We start from the raw sequence: 20,745 nt of genomic DNA on the forward strand, positions 1-20,745 counted from the left end.
TGAATTAAGAGTGTATATGCCTTAATTTCTGCAGATATTTTGTACATAAAATGTTGACTTCTTTTGGCAGAGATCTCATTATTCATAGAACCAAAACACGATGTTTATTACCTTTGAGTCATAGAGTATCTTAATAACTTACAGAAGTATTAAACAGAAAAATCATCAAAATTGATACTAATGTATATTTAAAATCCATGGGGTTTTTTATTTAACTTGAAATAGCTTGACCATTAAAGGGCTGTGAATTTCTCTTGGTCCACTTGAATTATTAATTTGTTGGTATTCAGTGGTTCAGACCCATTCAGTCTTAAACTGCCTCTTCCCCTATGGCCTTTACTTCTAAGACTTGTCCTTTCCAAGTGGTGGAAGGAAATGGGAATTGGAAAGGCAGTGATTAATTTATTGCTTTACTTCATGGTTGAGCTGTTGGGGATTATAGAAAGTTGGCATCCATGCTTGTTTTCCTGGAACTGTGGATGATTACTGATTCAGTAATTATTTGTGTGTTATGTATGTATTGTGAGGGAATTTTCAATTCAGATTTTCAGATTTGTCAGAATTTTCAATGAACTTGACACAGAGCTAACAGCATTTCATGATGTTCCACTTGCACAGTTCCAACCTGGTTTAGAGAATTTTTTGAAAAAAGTTGTCTTTTCTGACTTTTAGATATACTTTATCTCTGTCTTTGGAATCTGTGTAGATATTTCAGAATGAAATCTTGTCATTCTTGCCTTATTTCTTTTAATATCTTTTTATACATACAAGCATATTTGTAGTCTGAAGATTCCTTTAGTTTTTATTCACTGTTTAGTGAAATTACAGACTCTCACCTCTGTCAAGAGGTGATTTTTTTTGTTGGTTTTTTGTTTGTTTGTTTGTTTTGTGGGAGACACAATGTCGTAAATAACATGGAATGAAAGTAACCATTGGAGAGTCAATTGTTTTTAAATTTCTGCACTGTGTTCTGAATATTGTCCTGCAACTACCACAGGTACAAAGTGTGTTTTATTAGTGGCTCTCTGGTCTCATGAGGGTCTTAAATAATGAGGTCTTTCCCTTCCTGAGCATGGGATCATGTTGTTCTTTCATGCCAAGGTGGATATATAATATATATTGCCCTTATCCAATTTCTGCAATGGTGGTTGTGATGTCCTGGTTTAACTGCTGATGCTGAAGTTTTTCTTCTGTCTTTATCAAGATGTTTTTTGAATGGTCAGTCACATCAAGGTGTAGTGATGTAGATGAGGAAAACCTGCAAGGCACTGTTTACCAGAACTAATAAGAGTGCTTGAGCTCTGCCCTTGGAATTCTCAGCTACAGGAGCTGTGAATGCCTGGATTTTCCCCCATATTGCCTTGGTTCTTGTCAGAGCACCACACAGATGATGTTCTGGCCAACTGTGGGCAGTTGGTTCCTTTTTTGTCCTATTCCAGAGTGCTTTCTTTGACTCCAGGTTTTTGCTTTGCTTGGTCCTTAGTGTGATATCTCAGGGGTGGGCTTAAATATCCTTGTCTATAGCCATTACTTAGTCAGTAGGTGGGAAAAATAAAACCTCCTTTTATCAGTAAATATTTTTCTCCTTGCTGACTAACTCTTCATAAAATGGATTTATAAATCCAGGAATTTTAGAAGCTTTCTACTGATAGTGATTGAGGCAATGAGATCTGCTCCAATGTATTTAGAATTCTTGTTGTTTTAGAGATCCACCCCAACGACCTGGATTCACTTTTCCCTTTTTTTTTTTTTTTTTTTTTTTTTTTTTGGGGGGTTTTTGTGATTTTGTTTTGGGTTTTTTAATTGTTTTCCTCATGTAGGAAAATAATTTGATAAATTGACATGTGAAGTCATAATCATGTTTCAGTTTGGACTGAGTTTCCAGCTTGAACTGACCGTATAACTTTTAGCCCTGTTGTGTTTCACCCAAAATATAAAATAAATTAAAAATACCCCAAACAAAAAACAAAATTCAAAAAAAACAAACAAAAACCCTCTAGGAAATCCCCAAGACTCAAGCCAACTTGAATTTTTTTTTTTTTTTTTTACTTCCTAGAACTCTTGAAATATCATTAAAAAATAAAATTAAATGTGATGAAATTCTGAAGGCAATTTATCAACTCATCATACCTTATTCAGTAACAATAAATAGAAGGGCTAATAAACATTTTCTTCATTAACGAAGGAGTAATTCACGAGGCTCTGTGTTGAATAATGGAGACATAATTTAAACATCTGCATGTGTAGCAGTGGTTTCAGAATATGAGATCAGCTGTGCTGTTCTTACATGTGCAGGGTGGTGTAGCCTGCCTGCTGTGAGTTCAGCCACTGACTGATTGTACTTCAAGCCTCAGTATGTCCAGAGTAATCGTTTTAAATTCATCTTACATTTTTTTGACTGTATTTTGCCATTTAGTGAGGCAATCATCCTGCCAAGCAGCCTCTTCACATGGATGTTTTAGTGACCCTTTTCAGCACTTTTGATGTGAAAATGCCCAGGATCTTAAGCTTAGAAAATGTGCTTACTCTTTTGTTATTTTTTTGATACCTTTCACAATGAATTTTTTTTCTATTCCAAACAGAAGCCTGCTGAACTGACTTCAGCCCTTTTTTCTTTGTTTGGCATGGCAGAAACTTGAAGGTTATGTCAAGTTGCATTTTATCTATGATAAATAAGCTCTTAGAATTTTTCTGTTCGGATTTAGTACAGGAGACTTTCCAACTGGACACGTGGATCATGCAGTATGGTTTTTAGACAGCATTTGTTGGACTTGTCATGAAAAATAAAGCTTTGAGTTCTTCTCCTATGTGTGTGCTACTGGAAAGAAGAAAAAAAAAAGGCAATTTTTAAATTAATTCTCTAGGCTAGAAAGTCTCTAACCTAAAACCTACCAACCCCAACCCCAGAACAATTTCGTCTGCCCAAAGGAAGTTCTAGAGGAATAAACAAATCACGAGTAAAGACATCTGGGAGAGAAGCCAGAAGCAGTGTAGCAGGTTCATACATTTAATCTAAGGTTTCTAAGTCTCTCGTGACTTTTGAACCTTTGCTGTTATTTTTTTTCCTACAATAATGGCTTTTAAGAGTTTATTAAAAAATCCGGAGACACTGTGTTTTATGGATCCAGATCAAGGGAGTTGTTCTGTTTTTGAAGGTAATGTGCTGTGGCAAAAATCAAATAAACAAATCATCTGGGCTGCTTTTTGTGAGAGGCAGATGTGGGACAGGGAATAAACAAGAAGTTTGGTCCAAATACTCACTGCAAATGCAGTGGAAGAAAAGGTGGAGTTTTTACAGTAGTTTTATGAGACTGCAGATAAGCATGGTGGTAGTGTCAAACAAGGTTGAAGTAATTAAAATTGCAGAAGAAAATACAAAATTTTATATTCCTATTAAATTTGCATGTAAGTGAAGAGAACTAAAAGGAAAAGGAGGATGTGCTGCTTTTACGTGGTGAGTTTCAGCTGTGACAGGCAGTGAGGGGACAGAACCTCCTTCCTGATTAGAAAATTTTGCAGTTCTCTTTCTCTAGTAGCTTTGGTTTATTTTTCTGGGAATTTTCTTGCTTGAGTTTTTTGGATGGAGATTGTATTTCAGCCTGTGCTCTTCTTATAGAATGTTAATTTCTTTAGCTTGAACATAGAGACTTGTAAACATATCAAGAAGAAAAAAAACAGCCAATTAAATTTATGTTAGGTCAACTCATCCATTGCAATAAATCTGTTTTGGAAAATTCACAGGATATGCAAGGGTTTTTTCCAAGTCATCATACAGAGTCTGTGGTGGTTCCTATTGAAGATCTGTTTTTATTTATGTTTATGTTTCACCTATTAAGATCTTCAGTTAAAAAAGATCTTAAAAGTAACTTGGCCAGTGATTGAACCCAATTTTAACCATAGGAGGGTGGAGGAGTAGGGAGGAGGAGGGGTTGTTGCAGGTATGTCAAGAATTTGGACAGTAGAAAAGTGCAGAAATGTTTTAAATTGGAGAATAAGGGGTAAAATGTTAAGTGACAGGCATAAAGACAAAACTACGTTTTTTACTAGCTGGCTCACCAAAATGTTCACAAAGTAGAAAATTAATTCAGCAGAAAGGCAGGTTGGTTTTTTTTTTTTTTTTTCCTTTTCCGTCTTGTTTTAAAATTAGGTTTGGACCCATTTAGTCATGTCTTCTGAAGAATTTATACGTAACTGAAACGTTCATATGTGAAACTGTTTGAAAGAAAGGACCTCAAAATTTAAGTTTTTATCCATAAATGGGGGAAAAAACTCCAAAATGTTTATCTGTCAAAGCTATTTATCTGTATAAAAAATTACATAATTTGTTGGGGTTTTTTTATAGCTGTTGTGGTTTTGCATGAAAACATTTGAAAAGGTGTGAAGTTTATAAAATGAGAACCAAACACAAGCAGAAGAGCAGCCAGCATATCTGGGCCTGCTGTGCTTTGGAAATGGTCAACAAGGAAATTTGGGCTGATCTATGTAAAAAGGCATCAAACTAACAGCACTTGAAACTCAGGATTGGCAGCAGAATGACATGAGCAAACAGGAGCAGTGTGATGTCTGTGAAGATATTGCTAGATTAATAATAAATAGCTATACATAAATAATTAGGGTTTTTGACAGTTTCAATGACAAGTCATCCAAGGGAAAAAAAAAATCTGCATATTTGGAGTTGAAAAATGACAAGTTGGAGATGACAGAGGGAAAGAGGTGGTTTGGAACAGACAGGCAGCTTGTCTAAATATGTGTAATGCTAAATACAGGTGATTATTTATTTGAAATTAAAAATAAGCCTTTGATTCGGTTATTTTTAAATTGTTAGGCCTTCTCAGCTGCAAATTTTGCCAGGTGCTATAAGTTGCAACACCAACCACATAACTTATTACTTAAAAGTGGCATTTCTAGGCGTCAGTGGATATCTTTCTATTAAAGAAATGCTGTTTAGTATGGTGAAAAGCAAATTTCCCATTTTCCCCACGTAATTTGAGAGAATTTGTGGAACTCTGTGATTCGGAAGCAACAGCAAAGATTTTAGGTGTTGCTTTTTTTCAATTAATATATTGATCAATTGGGTAACTTGTATGTGCTATGGATATATATATATTTGTGGGTATCTAGAGCTGAACGAAGAAATACCATTTTTAGCTTGCAAACAATGCAATTTTTGAAGCTTTTAAATACCACAACATCACAGAATATCCAGAGTTGGTAGGGACCCACAAGGATCATCGAGTCCATCTCCTGGCCCTGCACAGGACCATCCCCGAGAGTCACATCATGTGAATATTTTCCAAGTGCTTCTGGAACTCTGTCAGGCTTGGTGCTGTGCCCACTTCCTTGGGGAGCCCAAGAATCTCACATGAATTTGGAAATATGACTTTGTTTCCCATTGTTTTACTTCTGCAATCTTACTCATCTCACTGAAGCAAAAAGTACTATGAAAATCAATAGGCAAAAATAGAAACCTATACCTAGTGTTGACACATTACGCCTAAAAAAAAAAAAAATCTAAGTATGTATAGAGCACTCTAAATATGTAAACCCCCATTTGTTATTCCCTTGTTGGCCTGTACCAGTGGGATAAATTGATCATTGTTAAAAAGTTAAGTCAAGAAAGCCTCAGGAATCTGGCAAGAGATGCAGTTGTGCCGGTCTAATGTCCATCATGGAGCCAGAAAAAGGCAGGTGGAGCAGTGCTGGTGGTTGTAGGTGAATCTGGTCCTCCTTAATTAACACTAATTAGGTGTTATTACTTAATGACGCAAGTGGTGCCCAATTTCACTGAGCCCAATGTGAGTCTGACCAAAAAAGCAGGAAGATTTTATTGCTGTCTCGAAGATTATCATACCACCTCTTGTTGCAGAAGGTGAGGGTAAGAATCCTCTTCCAAATTTATTTTTAATCTTGGTATTGAAAAGGTAGAAGGCTTGTTAGGTCTATATAGAAATAAATAAAAAATATCTTAGAAATACTTAGATACTAACAAACTTGAAAAAAATAGCTTTTAGGTAATGATGAGTGAATTTATCACAGTATGATGCAGTATTTCAGCATCTCATTATCTTAAGATGCTGCCTTCAGTTTTGATTGACAGCAAGTATAAAGGTGTAATGTACCATTTGCAAGCTATTTATCTGTTGTAATTTTTAGTAATGACTAGGCAAAGCTCAGCTCAGATAAGCTTGTTTAGTTGTCATACATGTCAGGCCTCCAGTTAGTTGAGGATTACTTAAAGAGGTTTGTTGTTTTACTCAAAGATGTGTCAAAAAATAAGCCTGTGAAGATGATACTACAAGAGCCACCACCAATAAACTTTAACGTGTTTTATTTTTGTCTTGATTTGAAATGTTATATGGTAAAAACTAAGCTTAGGAAGAAAACCTGGGCTCCCTTTTAATCTTTGACTTTAAATGCTGTCAACTTTCAGAGAGCAAAATCCATTGAATCTCTGTGTGTGCTTTGGTGTGGTGCTGATCTCACTGTGATTGTCACTAGACTAAAGGTTTTATTCAGTGATACAGAGATCTTTCAGCTATCAGATCTGGTGTGTTTTGAAGAGTCCCTCTGTAGCACTGGGTGTGTGTGTTCATCTGGCTTTGTCTGAATATACATGAGCTCTTTTATATTTTTATATTGTAGAGCGTGTTTCCAAATAGATTTCACAAAAATGTGAAGGCTTTGATCAATACTTTAATTTTATCATATATTTGATCTTTTGATAATTGCAATGCTTTCTTGTATACTCATATCCATATTCTGTAATAGATGAAAGAGGCACATTGTGTTTAGAAAAGACAGCACAAAAATACCCTTGTATCTCTGAAGATTATAATGCAAAATATAAGGAGCTAATTATTCCCAAATTTGTATTTCTTAATAGTTCTATTGCTTTTAAGCAATTCTCGGAAGGAGTTTTTATGTTTAGACAGTGAGTTAATGTAACTCAAATGCAAAACTTTCAACTTGGAATGGGTTTCTACTAGAGTTAAATTAGAGGCTTTTATTTTAGATTTGTGTTGGTTTGTCCTACCACCTTGTAAGAACTAGATGAACTGCCCACAGAATGAGTTAATTTTTTGCTTCTGTCATTGATCACTGGCTTCTTGTGTCGTAGGCAGATAGCCAAAGTGAAGTTCGTTTGTCATGGCCGACAGCAGGCTCTGGCTTTTAATTCCTGGTTGTGAACCTCAGCCCTGCTTGAGGAGGTTTCTTGCTTCCCAGGGCAGTGCTCTGGCATTCCTAGTGATGCTGGGTTTCATGGATTTGAATGTCACATCAAACATGGTAGCAGTTCCATTGTGTATCTTTGCTGGTGATTTACCAGGTTTCTTGCACGAGTGAAAGAGTCACTGCACCTGCAAGGCACTCACTACACCTGCTGTTTACTCAAAATTCCATGTTTAGTGTTTGATAGAAAATACTTAATAGTTAATAAAAAAATCCCATCCTTGCTACTTGTTGCTGTAAAAATTAGTATTACAAGCAGGTGAAATCAATAATTAAATTATGCTTGACCTAAGATGACATGCCAAGAGATATTATCCATTTTGGAAGAGCATTGGTGTGTGGAAGTTGTGTGAAGAATGTCACTGCTCAACCTTTTGTGAAGGATATATGTTATCTAGGACAACTAAAATGATGTTCATTTGTCTTTAAATCATTAAAGTTTTCATTAAGCTTAATTGCACTGGAAGTTTGAAGAGTCTGTACAAAGATAATTAGAAAAGAAATGTACCTCTTAACAATTTTTCGCAGTCTTATAAAGAACTTACTTCAATTAGTTAAATGATTTCTTAAATATCTAATTGACTAGAAAGTTTTTGGGAATTAACCTCTGCCATTAATAAGCAACTGTCACATCATTTTTCATATATAGACAGCTGAATTCTGGTTTTAGGTGTACATCTCAACCTAAATTCTGGATTTTTCTAAAATTGAAGGTCACATAACGCGGAGTATTTTCTGTTTAAATTTCCACATAGATTGCATTGTTTGTTGAGTAGGTGACTTTTCTGTCTTTTGCACCAAGCAGATGTTTACAGAAGGTACCCTAGTGCTTTAATGACTTCTTTAGCTGCCTCTACAGTTTATGTGAAGTTAAAGTTTACAGATTGGTACCTGTAAAAAACTCAAAAAAACCAAAAAACTGTCTGGTTCTGACCTAAGTTACAGAAGAGAGGGAATGCTGTCTGCCTTGCTCTGACATGCTCAGATTTTGCTCATAGTGTGACGCTTGTCTTGTCTGGCCTGGATTTTGGGCAAGACAGTGTAGCTAGAAGATGGTTAGAAGCAAAAAAACAAAAAACAAACAAAAAACCCCCCCAAAAAACCCTAAAAAAGCCAAACCAAAACAAAAAAACCCAACCAAGCCTGAAAATCCTGCACTTTAACATGATGCTATTTTTAAATTATTTTTTTATTATTATTATTTATTTTTATTTTTTTGAGATTGGTACTTGAAGTGTTGTCCTTTTACACTGCATACATTTACTTCTAGATAAAAGTATTCATATAAAACTTAACGGGACTGTGTCATTAGAATTAAATAGAATGTTTCTTTGCTGTTTCTTTTAAATGCTCAATAATTCATAATACTGACCTTTAAAAATTATTTTCATTTCCTTTTAAGGAAATAGATGTATTTGCCTTAAACTGTTTCAAGTATCCTTTCATTTGAAAGCTAATTGTAGATCTCTGGAACTGGAATTTATCATGATGGCAGTGAGATTAACTGTAGATATGTGTATCTTCCTTCAGTGAACTTAGACAAATAGTATTTACTTAAACACAGGAACACAGAGAAAAGTGCTAGATAGTCCAACAATAAAAAATTTTCATAGACGTCATGAAGTACACCTCTCCTCTCTGAAAAGTAACACAGACACAGTTTTGTACTATCAGAATTGTTTTTATTCGTTTGCCTGTTTTCCTACTTGCCAAAGAGGGAAAGAAATACAATTAGTGATTTGTGTCGTGTTGTGCCCCCTTTTCCCCCTTATCACACTCATCTACACAATGAATTAAAATTTTGATTAAGAAGACTGAAGTTCAGCCAGCTCTCTGGAATTTTTCCTTCCTGATAAGTGCTTTTGAAATTACAAGGCTTTTATATAGTGTTCCAATTAAAAATTGTATGGACAGTTAAAATTTTAATGTATAATTATCCCATGCTACAGCAATGCAATTGCTGTGCCTGTATGCCAGTAGCATGGTAAATTTTCTTGATGATCTTTAAGTCTTCTGACTATTTCTCCCTGGCTCACGCATAAGTTCAGGTTTCATATATAGTCCCACATATGTTGGGAAGTAACAAGTGAGTATAGAATTAAACAATAAATTTGAGGTGTAGTTCAGTTCTTAAAATAAAGTATGGTTTGGTTTTGTCAGGAGCAGTCATGAAACAGCAATTGTTTTGGCTATCAATATTGTACAAGACAGTCTCAAGGTCACTTTAAGCATGTAAACCATTTTATTCACTTTTTTTGACTAATGACTACAATTTGCTGTCACATTAATAGCCTGACACTGGGAAATCACAAAAGCATAACGTTGGAAAATGCAGTTACTTAGAAGATTTTTTACTGCTGCGCTGATGTAATTTGAAGGACTTTATGAAAGAAGTTAGGGGGTTTTGTCTCTGAATTGCACTTCTGTATAGCAGTTGATTTTAAAAGAGTGATTTTTATTTAAAGCAATAAAGTATCTGTTCTTAATAATATTGCATCAACAAAAGCAATATTGCATATATTAGACCCTCACAAACCCTTTCTTTGCTGGTGAATGACTTTGTCTTTCCCCTTATGGAAACTGGGTGTAGAGCACACTTCATGTTTTGGTTTCATAGTAGAAATTTCATGTATAACATTAAACCATGTGGTAATGATGAATAATTTTTTTTTAATGCTATTTGAATTGATTTTTCAATTGCTTCTTTAGGAAAAGCTTTGTCTCACTAGTGCTTTATACAGCTGCTATGAGTTTTTTTTAATGTTCCTACATTAAGGAAGCATTATCCTTGCAAATTTAGATTACAAATAATCCTACTTTGGAATATACATTGGAGGAGTCCACAGTTATGCTGGAACTGACAGCATTTGAAGGACTTTTTCCACATAGTATTAAACAAGTTATAAGGAGTAAATAGATGGTTTATGGGTGCCAGTTTAGTTACCTGCCACATTTGAAAGTTCCACAGCCATCGGCCGAAATGAATCCTCTCTGCATGAACAGGGCCCAGTTTTGTCCTCAACTGGATTACCTGTTAAAGTGAGATATTCGAGACATTATTGCCTGCATATTTTAAATTTGCTTAATAGTGGCTTCAAGTTGTGCCAGGTGAGTTTCAGGTTGGATATTTGGAAAAATCACTTCATTGCAGGAGTGGCTAAGCATTGGAACAGACTGCCCAGGGAGGTGGTGGAGTCCCATCACATGAAGTGTTCAAACAATGAGTGGATGCAACACTTCATGATGTGGTTTAGTGGCCATGGTGGTATTCAGCTGAAGGCTGGACTTGATGATCTTGGTGCTTTTTTTCTAACTATAAGGTTTCCATGATTCTTTCTTGGACCTTTAGCCATGCATTTTTTTTCTGCAGTTTCTTCTTAAATGGTGGAATGTTGTGGACCTGATTTCACTCTAGACCTAACTTAGTACTTAGGTCGTAGAACTTGAGATGTATCATTATGAACCTGATTAGAGATTATCTATATGTTGTGAAACATGCTATTTTTGTTTTGTTTTGTTTGGTTTACCACACTATTCCACTTAGCAGTTATGCTCTAGAAAAATGTAAAATAAAAAGGAAACTGCTTTTCCTAAACCTTGGTTATGTAAGAGCCTACAGTGGCATCTATGAGCTGCTGTGAAATGAAATTTTTTTGTCCACAGTAAGACAGTCTAACCTTCTATTCCTAGTTTTTGCAAGGTTGTGTTTGGTTTTTTTTTTTTTTTTTGTTGTTGTTGTGTTGTTTCTTTTTTTTTTTTTTTTTTTCCCCTGAAGAATTTGTGCAAGAGAACTGTTTGTACAATGAAGGGTGGCGGGGGTGTAACAGGACCAGTTCTAACAGTCCTCTCCACACCACTGGAAGTTCTTGTGGATTATGCTAAGCACCAAGTAATCCACTTGGTCTGGATGGCTTTGCACTTCACTGTCACTTCAGCAGTGTGGGTGCTAAAGTGAGATTTGTGAGATGTGAGTGGCTCTTCATGCACTGAAGTGTGGAAGTGTGTCACTAGTGTCACCTGAGAGGGCAGCTGGGATATTTTGGGGCTCTGTGAGTGACATTCTGAAGGACTGCATCTTAGATTGCCTATGGTTATGACTACACATTCCACTAATGTGGAGCAGTTAGGTTTCTCAGATATGCTCAGTTTCCAGCAACTTTCATTTTCTTGCATCCTTTGAAGTTTAATTCATTGGCAAATCTCCCAAATTGGAAGGCACAGCCTTTCCTGAAGCTAATGCAATCTTGTGTAACATAAGAAGGTACTAGTGTTCTTGGTAAAGGTTTTTACTGTTTATTTTTTCTATCTGTTGTATACATTTGAGATCTGAGATTTTTTTAGCACATGTATCTTATGTGTATACACTGATGAGGAAAACTTTCATTCTGATATTCATAATTGCTTTCCGTTCATGCTGCTCATTAACAAATGCTGAATTCATTAAATCTCTGAAAGAACATATCATCGTTAATACTCATTTGACATTACCTAAAATAGTGTGTTCACTATTCTATTCTAAATAGTGTCTTCACTATGTAACACATAGTGTGTTCACTATTCTGCTAAAGAGAGGATACAATAAAATATATAAATGTGTCAGTTCAGAAAAGCTGTCTAATTTTATAAGGCAAAACTTCAGATCTTTCACTGGCTTCACTGAAAACCTTGAAAGTGTTTATGGTAGTCACAAAAGTTAATGACCTTTGAAACTGTGTTATGTTAAAATGTTGCTTTAGGCAGTGTATTCTGAACTCAAAATTTTCATCCACTTTGGTTTTCAAAGGTTTTTGCACTCCTCTTGTCATAGGAGAATGGAATTGTGTCAGTACTCCAGCTGAATGAGCTGCTTGGATTTTACACAAATGCGACTTCTACCGAATTGTTGTTTTGTGATCCATTTTGCTGTGGAATGTTTCCATCTCAATTCTTTTAACTTGAATTTCAAGACATTTTGATTCAAAAATCTCATGAACGTGGAAGCTAATTCACTTTACGAATTAACTGTCATGTTCTTCCTCCCACCAAGTGTACTCATCCCGTTCTCTTCTTTTTCCTAGGTGAGTAACTGAAGGTTAACAGAATTCCTGCTTGCCAACTTTGCTTATTGCTTTTCTGTAGTACGTGGTGGGTAAGTAAGAAAGATACTGTTTATTATTTGTTTGTTCTTTTTTTTTTTCTTGAATGAGCACACAAGCAAAAATGAATAATTTATAATAATTCCTGCCATGGCATTTTAATCCTCATTGGCGTGTGCCACAATTGGCTGGTATATTAGCATACTATAAAAATGTGCAAAAGATTTGAAAGCTTTGTGGGAAGCTTGGCTTGGAAACTCAGTTTCACGTAATTGTCTGACTGTTTTGTCCTGTTGTTTAAAGTATGTGTATGGGGCAGGCGTGCAAACTTATAGAATTGTAGACGTGAAAATGGTTTGTGTAGGAACAAGTGTTCCATGAAAGACTAAAATTCACAGTCATACAAACTAATTCAGAAAGTGTTTTCATGGATTTAAGTAACTGTTTTGGGCTTGTGGCTTCAAAACTTATGAATGAATGTGTTGTATTTTGAATTTAATTAATGTTCAGCATTATGCTTTGGAGTTAGATTTGCTGTGCAAAAGTTGTTAGGGAAAAAAATGGTTTGTAGGTTAATATTCAACTTATTTATTTCTCAGTTGGGATTTGCATCATTTCTGTTTGTTATAGCTGGGGAAAAAAAAAAGTATTTTTTTCTGGAAGACTCTTAAACAAGGTGGCTTGCTTATGCTGGATTTATTTCTTACCAACCACTGAGTGTATGATGGGAAAAAAACTAGCAGTCAGGACTTTTGCTGTAATCCCAGCCCCACTGGAATGCATTGGACAGCATTATCAGCAACTCCAGTGGCAACAGTTATTTTCATTGGAAATATCTGTTTTATTAGTCAGAAAATACAATTAATAGAAACATAGCTGTACAAAAAAAATACACTAAAACACTTCAAACTCATAAAAAATAGTTCTGAATTCACATAAATTGGTGTTTATTTGAATGGTATTTAAAATACTTTTGTGAAATTTAAAATTTGTCATGCTAATTTAGTGGTTCTTTTTAGTCTGAAAGTGTGTTGTCAACGAGGATGCTTAAATTGTTAAATGCCCCGTTGGTTTAAATGATGGAAGAAGGAAGGAAATGTTTAAAATAAGCCTCAGACGTGGTTCTAGATTCTCTAGGAAGCCTGATACGTGTTCTACCAGTAATGCTTCTGGTAAAACTGGAAAGGGTTTATTCAGTTATATCTGTATAGTGGTATTCAGGAAACATGAGAAGGGCATGTGTCTAGGAAATGAGAATTTTGAGAGAGAGGGTTTAAATCTGGGAAACTTAGAAGCTTATTTTAAAAATGCTGAGTAGTCCCATGTGATGCAAATCATGTGCATAGAGGGATATGTGAGTAGAGCAAAGAGCACAGAGACACTCAATAATCATGAATTCAAAGCCTCAAGGCAGAAAATTTATATTAAAAATGTAGTGAATGGGATAAATTCGGGATACCAGAGCCATTTTGTTCTGGCTTTCTTATTCGGGCTCTACCTCTTTTTGTCACAGGCATGACTTACTTGATCGTTACACTGTTAAACTTTTCCTTGAAATGTTTAAAAACAACTTTTACAAAAGGTGGAAGAAAGGCTATAGAGATATTTTGTGTCTGGTTTTATATTTCTAGGTAGCTTAGGTTGACTTTTCAAGATATTAAAACAGCCTCCAAGTTCAGATATCTTGCAGAAACAATAAGCTGTTTTCCTCTAACTAGAAAACTTTATTTTTGTAAAACATATGCTGTCAAATCTTTACCTGATGACTTCAATTGAAATACAGAGAAACCAGTGATAAGCTTAATGCTACTGAATGTAAATCCTGATTTTGAGGGTCACTAATTCATCCCATAGGAAAGTATTCAGTGATTTTCATTATTAGTTTCTTTATTTTTTCATTTGGTGATTCCTTAATAGCTACAATGTATAGAATATGGATGGCACCAAAATTGATTCAATGGTGACGGTAGTTTATACTTGAAAGGTATTTCTGAATATTTTCCATCTGCCTGGGTATGTAAACCTACCAAATGAAGTAACTGAAGTGTGATTCATTGTCTGCTCTCTTATCAGTTCTGTTGTTGGGTGCTAGTCACAGTTGCATGGATCTTATGAATGAACTTAAAGCAAATTCACAAAGGTAATATTAAGGCCATGAACTTATGTTCCAGGTTGAATTCTATTTGGAAGCATAACTTTGAATATGGTAGTCTTGGAATAAGAAAATTAATAAGGAACAAAAAACTTCCCTATTCTATGAGTAATTGCTAACATAAAAGAAGGGCTTCAAAATGCCTGGAATTTTTATGTCAGCATTAATTAGCTGCTGGAGAAGCCTCTGATAGTATAAGAATAGATCCAAATATTGGTGGCTTACAGCTCTTGAATGTAGAATAGACTGTATTGATCTTATATGCTGTCTAGAAATAATGTTAATTGCATTTAATAAAGTGGAAAAGCTAAGCAAAATACATTGAAACTTTAACATAGATATGTTAATAAACAGTATTAGCAACAGTCAATTACAGAATACCAATGCCATTTTCATTTTAAGTAACAATGAAACGTGGATGGATACAGTGCCTCATCCAAATATAGAATTTTGTACACAAGCTGACTTGCATTTTAAAATAATTGCTGCCTTAAAAAGTCTTTACAGGAATATCTCCTGACATCTTGATTAATTACATCACCTTTGCTTACATACTAAAATCAGTTTTGTTATCTTTCTATGAGTGGGCTTGTGTTACTAATTATGGCAGCAATGGATTTTTTAAGTGTTGGAGACACTTTATTGCGCTATCTAAAAAAGGAAAAATGACAGTTTTAACTCCCATTTTTTGTAGCCAGCTTGCTATTTCTTTCTGGTTTACATAAAACTTGATGTAAACACTTCATTGGTTTGGAGTTAAAACTCTTAGATCTTTGGTTCTATAAACCAAAGCATATCCATCCTTCCTCCCCATGGTTCCTCTTCTCCCTCCTACCCCAGACATTTTGGCTTAGCTTGTGGTATTAATTGAGCCATAAAATGCCTGAATATGAGAATAACTGATGAATACAGGAGCATCTTCCTAAATCTCTTGATGAGCAGATTTAAAATTCAGCTGTCACAGAAGCAGGCATAGCACTTGCTGTCAAAACTCAGAGGCATTGCATTCATGCTGAATTTCCTGCAGCTACAAAATCAAGGTGCAGCCAAACTGCACAATTCCTGAAGTACCTCAACAATTTGAGCAGTCAGGACCATGTCTAATGAAAAAGGTGTGTTTCAAATATACCTTGATATAAAGGATTTTCTCATCCCCAGGTAACTTTAATACTTCATTATTTTCCCCAGTTTGAGATGAAATGTGAATTTAATAGGCTTTTGAGTGCTGTGACTGAGCCTTGTTTTATTCTGACAGAAGGTAAAAGAAACTGAAGAAATAATGTTTTGATAAACTGTTACTTGTTCTTTTCTTCTTGGACCTAGCTTTTTGTTGATTTTTTTTTTTGTTTGGGGGTGTTTTTTTGCGTGTTGGTTGGTTGGAGGTTTCATTTTTTTTTCCTCCCACCCTCCCAAACAAATGTGCATTGTGCATTTAAAACAAAGACTTCCTTTTGTTCCTAGGGCAAACAACTCCTTTAGAATGCCTGCATTGTACTTTAAAGTGAAATAATAGAATAGGAAGTCTAACACTTCAGATTTGATAGTGGTTTTTCTGTATATGCAAGTGCTACTTGTGGAGTATTTCTGAGATCTCAGCAAGTACAAACCGAATTATTTATTCAATGGAATCTGCAAGTCCTGTGAAGCAAAGATCAGTTTTTGAAGCTTCTCTGTTTCATACGCTCTGTAAGAGACAGTTTTGACACAGTTATATTTGGGTATCCCTAAATAAAAGTTGTCCTTTGGTTGTATTCTTTAAATGGTTTTTTGCTGGTACATGCATATACAGAAGAGGGGTTTTGTAGTGTTCTTAAAATCAGATTTTCTTCCCTTCAATCATTGCTTTGTGCATTTAGCATGGTTTTCTTGGATTTTTTTTATCTTGATGAATTTTGTGTGTACATTAGATAGAATATGGTAGCACTGGTAATTCACTGTGTGGACTAACACACCTCAGTCTGCAGGTGGTTTTTTAGCTTTCTGTTGAAAGGTGACAAATCAGCCTTTAACAGTGGCAAGTTTAAGATGAGCCATTTGTGTAGTATTCCTTATTTATGTGAAGTTGCTTCTGTCTGGGGTTTCATGATGCAAATGACCTGAGGGCAGTCCTGCTGGCCTGGGAAACACGGGATGGAAGAGCTGAGTGCAGCAGATTGATGTGGACAACAAACTGAAGAACTGTTCAGTCCAACTGAAGGGCTGAAGTCGTGGCAGTCACAAATGAAAATGAGTCAGCTGATGGAGGAGATGTGAGTCTGGAAAGCTGGGACATCCAGAATGGCAGCATGAGGAATGGAAGCAAGCAAGGCTTGGAGCGTCAGCAGCTAGGTTAGGAACAGGGCTGGTCACTGGGGTGGATGTGACAGAGCTGAGGAGCAAGATGCAGAAGGAGAAACTTAAGCCAAGGGATGGACTGTCCTCTGCAAAATGGGGAATGAGGCAGCTTCACACACTTGAGAGGCAGGGAATGCCTCCAATGTTGATTGTGACCAGCAGCATGGGATGACCTCCAGCTTGTCCCCAAGTGGGCCAGGCAGGAGCAAAGAAGGTGTGGAGTTCATGTTTGAAGAACAAAAATACATCTTGGTGTTTATAATAGCTCTGCTGAGAGAATCCATGATTGTTGGTGCAGCCTTTTCCATAGGTATATATGACACTAAATGTTTTTCCATATCAAAGCTATCCTGTAATGACAACATGAATTAAGAAGAGGAATTACTAAGAGAAACTTCACCAGGATTTGTCATGACTGCAACATTTTTCTATGCACTGTATGGGAGGTGTTGCTAGTACTTTGTCTATGATCTGCAGCTTAATTGAACATCTTGTTACGTTTTTGTTTGATTTCTTACAGCACAGAAAATACATTGTGGGACCTCTAATATGAATAAAATAATTATCCTTCCTTCAGCTTGCAAGATGCAGTGTAGGGCAGGAGTAAGATGATAAAAAGCCAGGGAAGGGAGTATAGTGAGGTAGTATTCATTGGGAGCTGAAAGTGTGTGTTGATAGAACTCTTGATTTGGTGTTAAATAAGTAAAAACCCTTGAGGTTTTTTTTGGATTTCACAAGTTAGATGTCTTCCAGAAGACAGATATTAACCTAGTCACTGTGTTAGCTCAGAAAAGGCAGCAGAGCAATTAAGCTGCCACAGAATATCTTGAATTGAAGTTGCTGCTTTTTCTTGCAGGTAACTCTAGTCCAGTTTGTGTTATTTATCTGGATAGAATGTAAACTGCTGATTAATGAAGCTGCCAGAGGGTCTCTCTGGCTACCTGGATGCTCTTTTGCATGGTGCTCATACATTTTTTTTTGCAGTGGAGACAGATACAAAGCCAAACTGTCTGACTGATAAGACTGTGCTAGTTAGGTGTCTGCTCAGTGATGGTGATTGAGTTATTTGCTGACATTCCTCACTCCAGCCTCTTCCTATTCTGTTTCAGCTTTCATCTACTAAAACCCATTTTATGCCTTCTTAACTACCTCCCATGCCTTAGTTTATATGCATTATTTAGTTGACTTTGTTTGTTTTTAAGGATTTTGTTTTCTTTTTAAGGAAGGTAGCATAAATTAATCTCTTCTGCAAGGAATGAGAAAAGACTTAGTTTATTTTTGTCCAGAAATTTCATTCTCCTTTCTTTCTGTACTGTTAAAAACATGTGAGGCCACATAGGAAGATGGATCAGATAAACAGTTTAGTAGTTTCCTTATTTGCCTTGTGTGTGGAAACTTGGAGACAAATACAATTTTTCAGGAAGTGCCAGGTGCTTGAGCAGGAATGATAAAAGGATTTTCAGAGAATAGTCAGCAGTTCCAGGTAACCTGTGTGTATGTGGGGACCTGGGATCTTAATGCTCTTGTGTCCCTCAGAAGAGGAGCCAAAACATGGCTTTCCTAAATGCAAGATAAAGATCATGAGCAATGTGCTGTTAGTGCTGGTGTCAAGTAGTTCTGTCTGTGCTTTTGAACAAGAGATTGACTAAATCTAGTTTTAATTAGAGAAATTTTTCAAACTGCTACATTTTATGAATAATAACAGCAGTAAAAATTATTAGACTTCAATAAGTTGGGTTTTTTTATGAAAAATTAATGATTGATTCAATTCTTATGTTCCAACAGTGGTAGTAAAATTCTGCATGGAGTTTATCTTCCTATTTTACTATACTATAGATACAGTATGTGGAATATTCTATACCTCTTGGCTTTTTAACATTAGAACGCTTCTTAAATGTTTTTTACTCCAAAAATATTTCTGATTTTTCATGCCATTTTCAGTTGCTTACATTGGATTTTTTTTTTTTTTTGCGAGCTTGCAACCATGATCTAAAAGGTGAAAACTATAAGCAACTTAATTTTGTGTCATCCAGCTCCCTGGTTTCTTACATATAATCTTTGCTAAAAGGCAGTTAGATATTGTCTTGTTCAAAATACTTAAAATCTAGTATCTAGTAAGCATGACTGTAAAACCATAGTCAACGCTTTAATTTATTGGCAAATCAGTAGCATATTTACGTTATGTGATTGTTTAGGTTTATACAACTTCCGGGAAAAGAGAATAATGAGAATCACTATCCAGTATTTAGAGACCTATGCTTTTACTTATGTGCAACAGACTTGTTTAAGGTTGTTTTTTTCTTTCTCTGATACAGGTCTGCTTGGGTTTGTTGGTGGCTTTTTTTTTTTTTTTTTTTGGTATTTTTATGTGTCAGGTGGCTTTACTAACTCTTTTTGTCCCTGCTAAATGACCTGGATGAATGGCATGGTTTCACTTACTGCTATTTTAGGGAAGTAATAACAGGTTTTCAGATATGATTGTGGTCTCTTGAATATAGTCCATTAAACAGAATGAAATCTGGGCCCTTTTTGATAATATTGTTTTTGGTTTATTAATAAAATGTCACCCCCTTAGTGTGGACATATTCAGGAAAATTGTTTTGAGCTCCATCTGGTTGAATAAAAGCACTGACATAGTTTCAGATGCATTTACTGGACTGGATTCAGCCTGATGAGGTCATGAGGTTTCGTGGGACAGGCAAAAAAACCTGAGTGACTCCATGTCAATCTGATTTGTAATTAAATTATATTATTGTACTTCATAGGCTTATAATTCTTACTGGTTGGAGGAGGTCCTTTTGGAAGTGAATTAGTACTCCTTCTTGTAAGGTAAATGATTCTAGACATTTCGTGGCTCTTCATTTAGACATGCACTATTTCATTTTTGTCTTTGACATGACTGCACTTGATGCAGTGTTATAAATTTATATATTGGAATCATATTTTCTTGTGACATGTAGCTTCTTAATCCAGTGTCTATATTCTATTTTCTCTGTACAAATTCTGACATGTGCTTTCCTAGCTGAGTTCCTTCTTTTATGCTTTGTAACAATGATCTTTCAACTATTTATTCATCATTGCTTCCACAGCAAATTTTCATTTTCCTTTCTCCTCTTCTATACATGGTGGCTTGATTTTTCTAGACTGCTTTGTATTTTCAGAGACAGGGAGAAAAAGTAATTGAGACTTTGATCCTACAGTAAGCAATTCTCTCCTTCTTTGAGGGAAAAAGTAACTCAGTGCAGGATAAAGCTGTGAAATACTGCATTTATTTCATGCATTAAGTAGTGCTAAAATGTTAACTGTGGTAATACTAAGGATCACTTTTAAATTCTTAATTATTAGCTTGCTTGGTCCAATGTCAACTCTCTATTTTTTAAAAATTATTTCAGCTGCAACAGTAATATTGGGACAGTTGGCAAGTCAAGTCTATTCTGAAATGTTTCTCATCTCATTTTTGAGGCAGAGGTGATAATTTTCTGGTTTTGATTGTTTGATAATGTAGGACAAGTCTTGCTTTTAAAGTTCTTCTGGGCAGAAAAAAGTTAGTCACAATGAACTTTTTTTTTCTTATCAATGATTGTTTCCTTGAAAGTAGAATAAGGCAAATTCATAAAAATTAGAACAGGAAGATGTAGTATTTATGCCTATTGGCAGATTTATTTATAACCTATTGGCAGATTTGCTTGCGTAGCCAAATCTTAACACATGATTTTTGCTATTCACTAAAAGCCAAGGCAGGCAGTTGCCAAGCTCAATCCATTTTAGAGTGCAGACTGATTATTTCCCCAGAAATTAAATGGAGTTCTTTAAAATGTCTGCCACCTTACTGGTGATTCCCACCTTTACAGCTGAATTAACAGGTTGTCTCAATTTTGTTTCTCAAATCGGAGTACAGCTCCTAGCAAGTCCAAATCACTTTGTCCTGAAGTGACCAGACTCGGTGATGAGCAT

The 20,745-nt window shown here is 35.5% G+C and overlaps 1 protein-coding gene and 1 long non-coding RNA gene across 5 annotated transcripts in view; both read left to right on the top strand.

Annotated features, from left to right (window-relative positions):
- CADM2 (cell adhesion molecule 2) overlaps positions 1-20,745 on the top strand; it is a 580,300-nt gene that overhangs the window by 96,272 nt on the left and 463,283 nt on the right. The window lies entirely within an intron of this gene.
- The window catches only part of LOC136305076 (uncharacterized), a 91,137-nt gene that overhangs the window by 59,775 nt on the left and 10,617 nt on the right, over positions 1-20,745 (top strand). Inside the window, exon 2 of the long non-coding RNA XR_010725004.1 lies at positions 12,288-12,358. This is a non-coding gene — a long non-coding RNA (uncharacterized lncRNA). The remainder of the gene's footprint in view (positions 1-12,287; positions 12,359-20,745) is intronic.

This window comes from Chamaea fasciata, unplaced genomic scaffold (assembly GCF_029207755.1).
Source record: "Chamaea fasciata isolate MVZ Bird 193981 ecotype frontalis unplaced genomic scaffold, bChaFas1.0.hap1 SCAF_2, whole genome shotgun sequence".
Taxonomy (NCBI): Eukaryota; Metazoa; Chordata; class Aves; order Passeriformes; family Sylviidae; genus Chamaea; species Chamaea fasciata.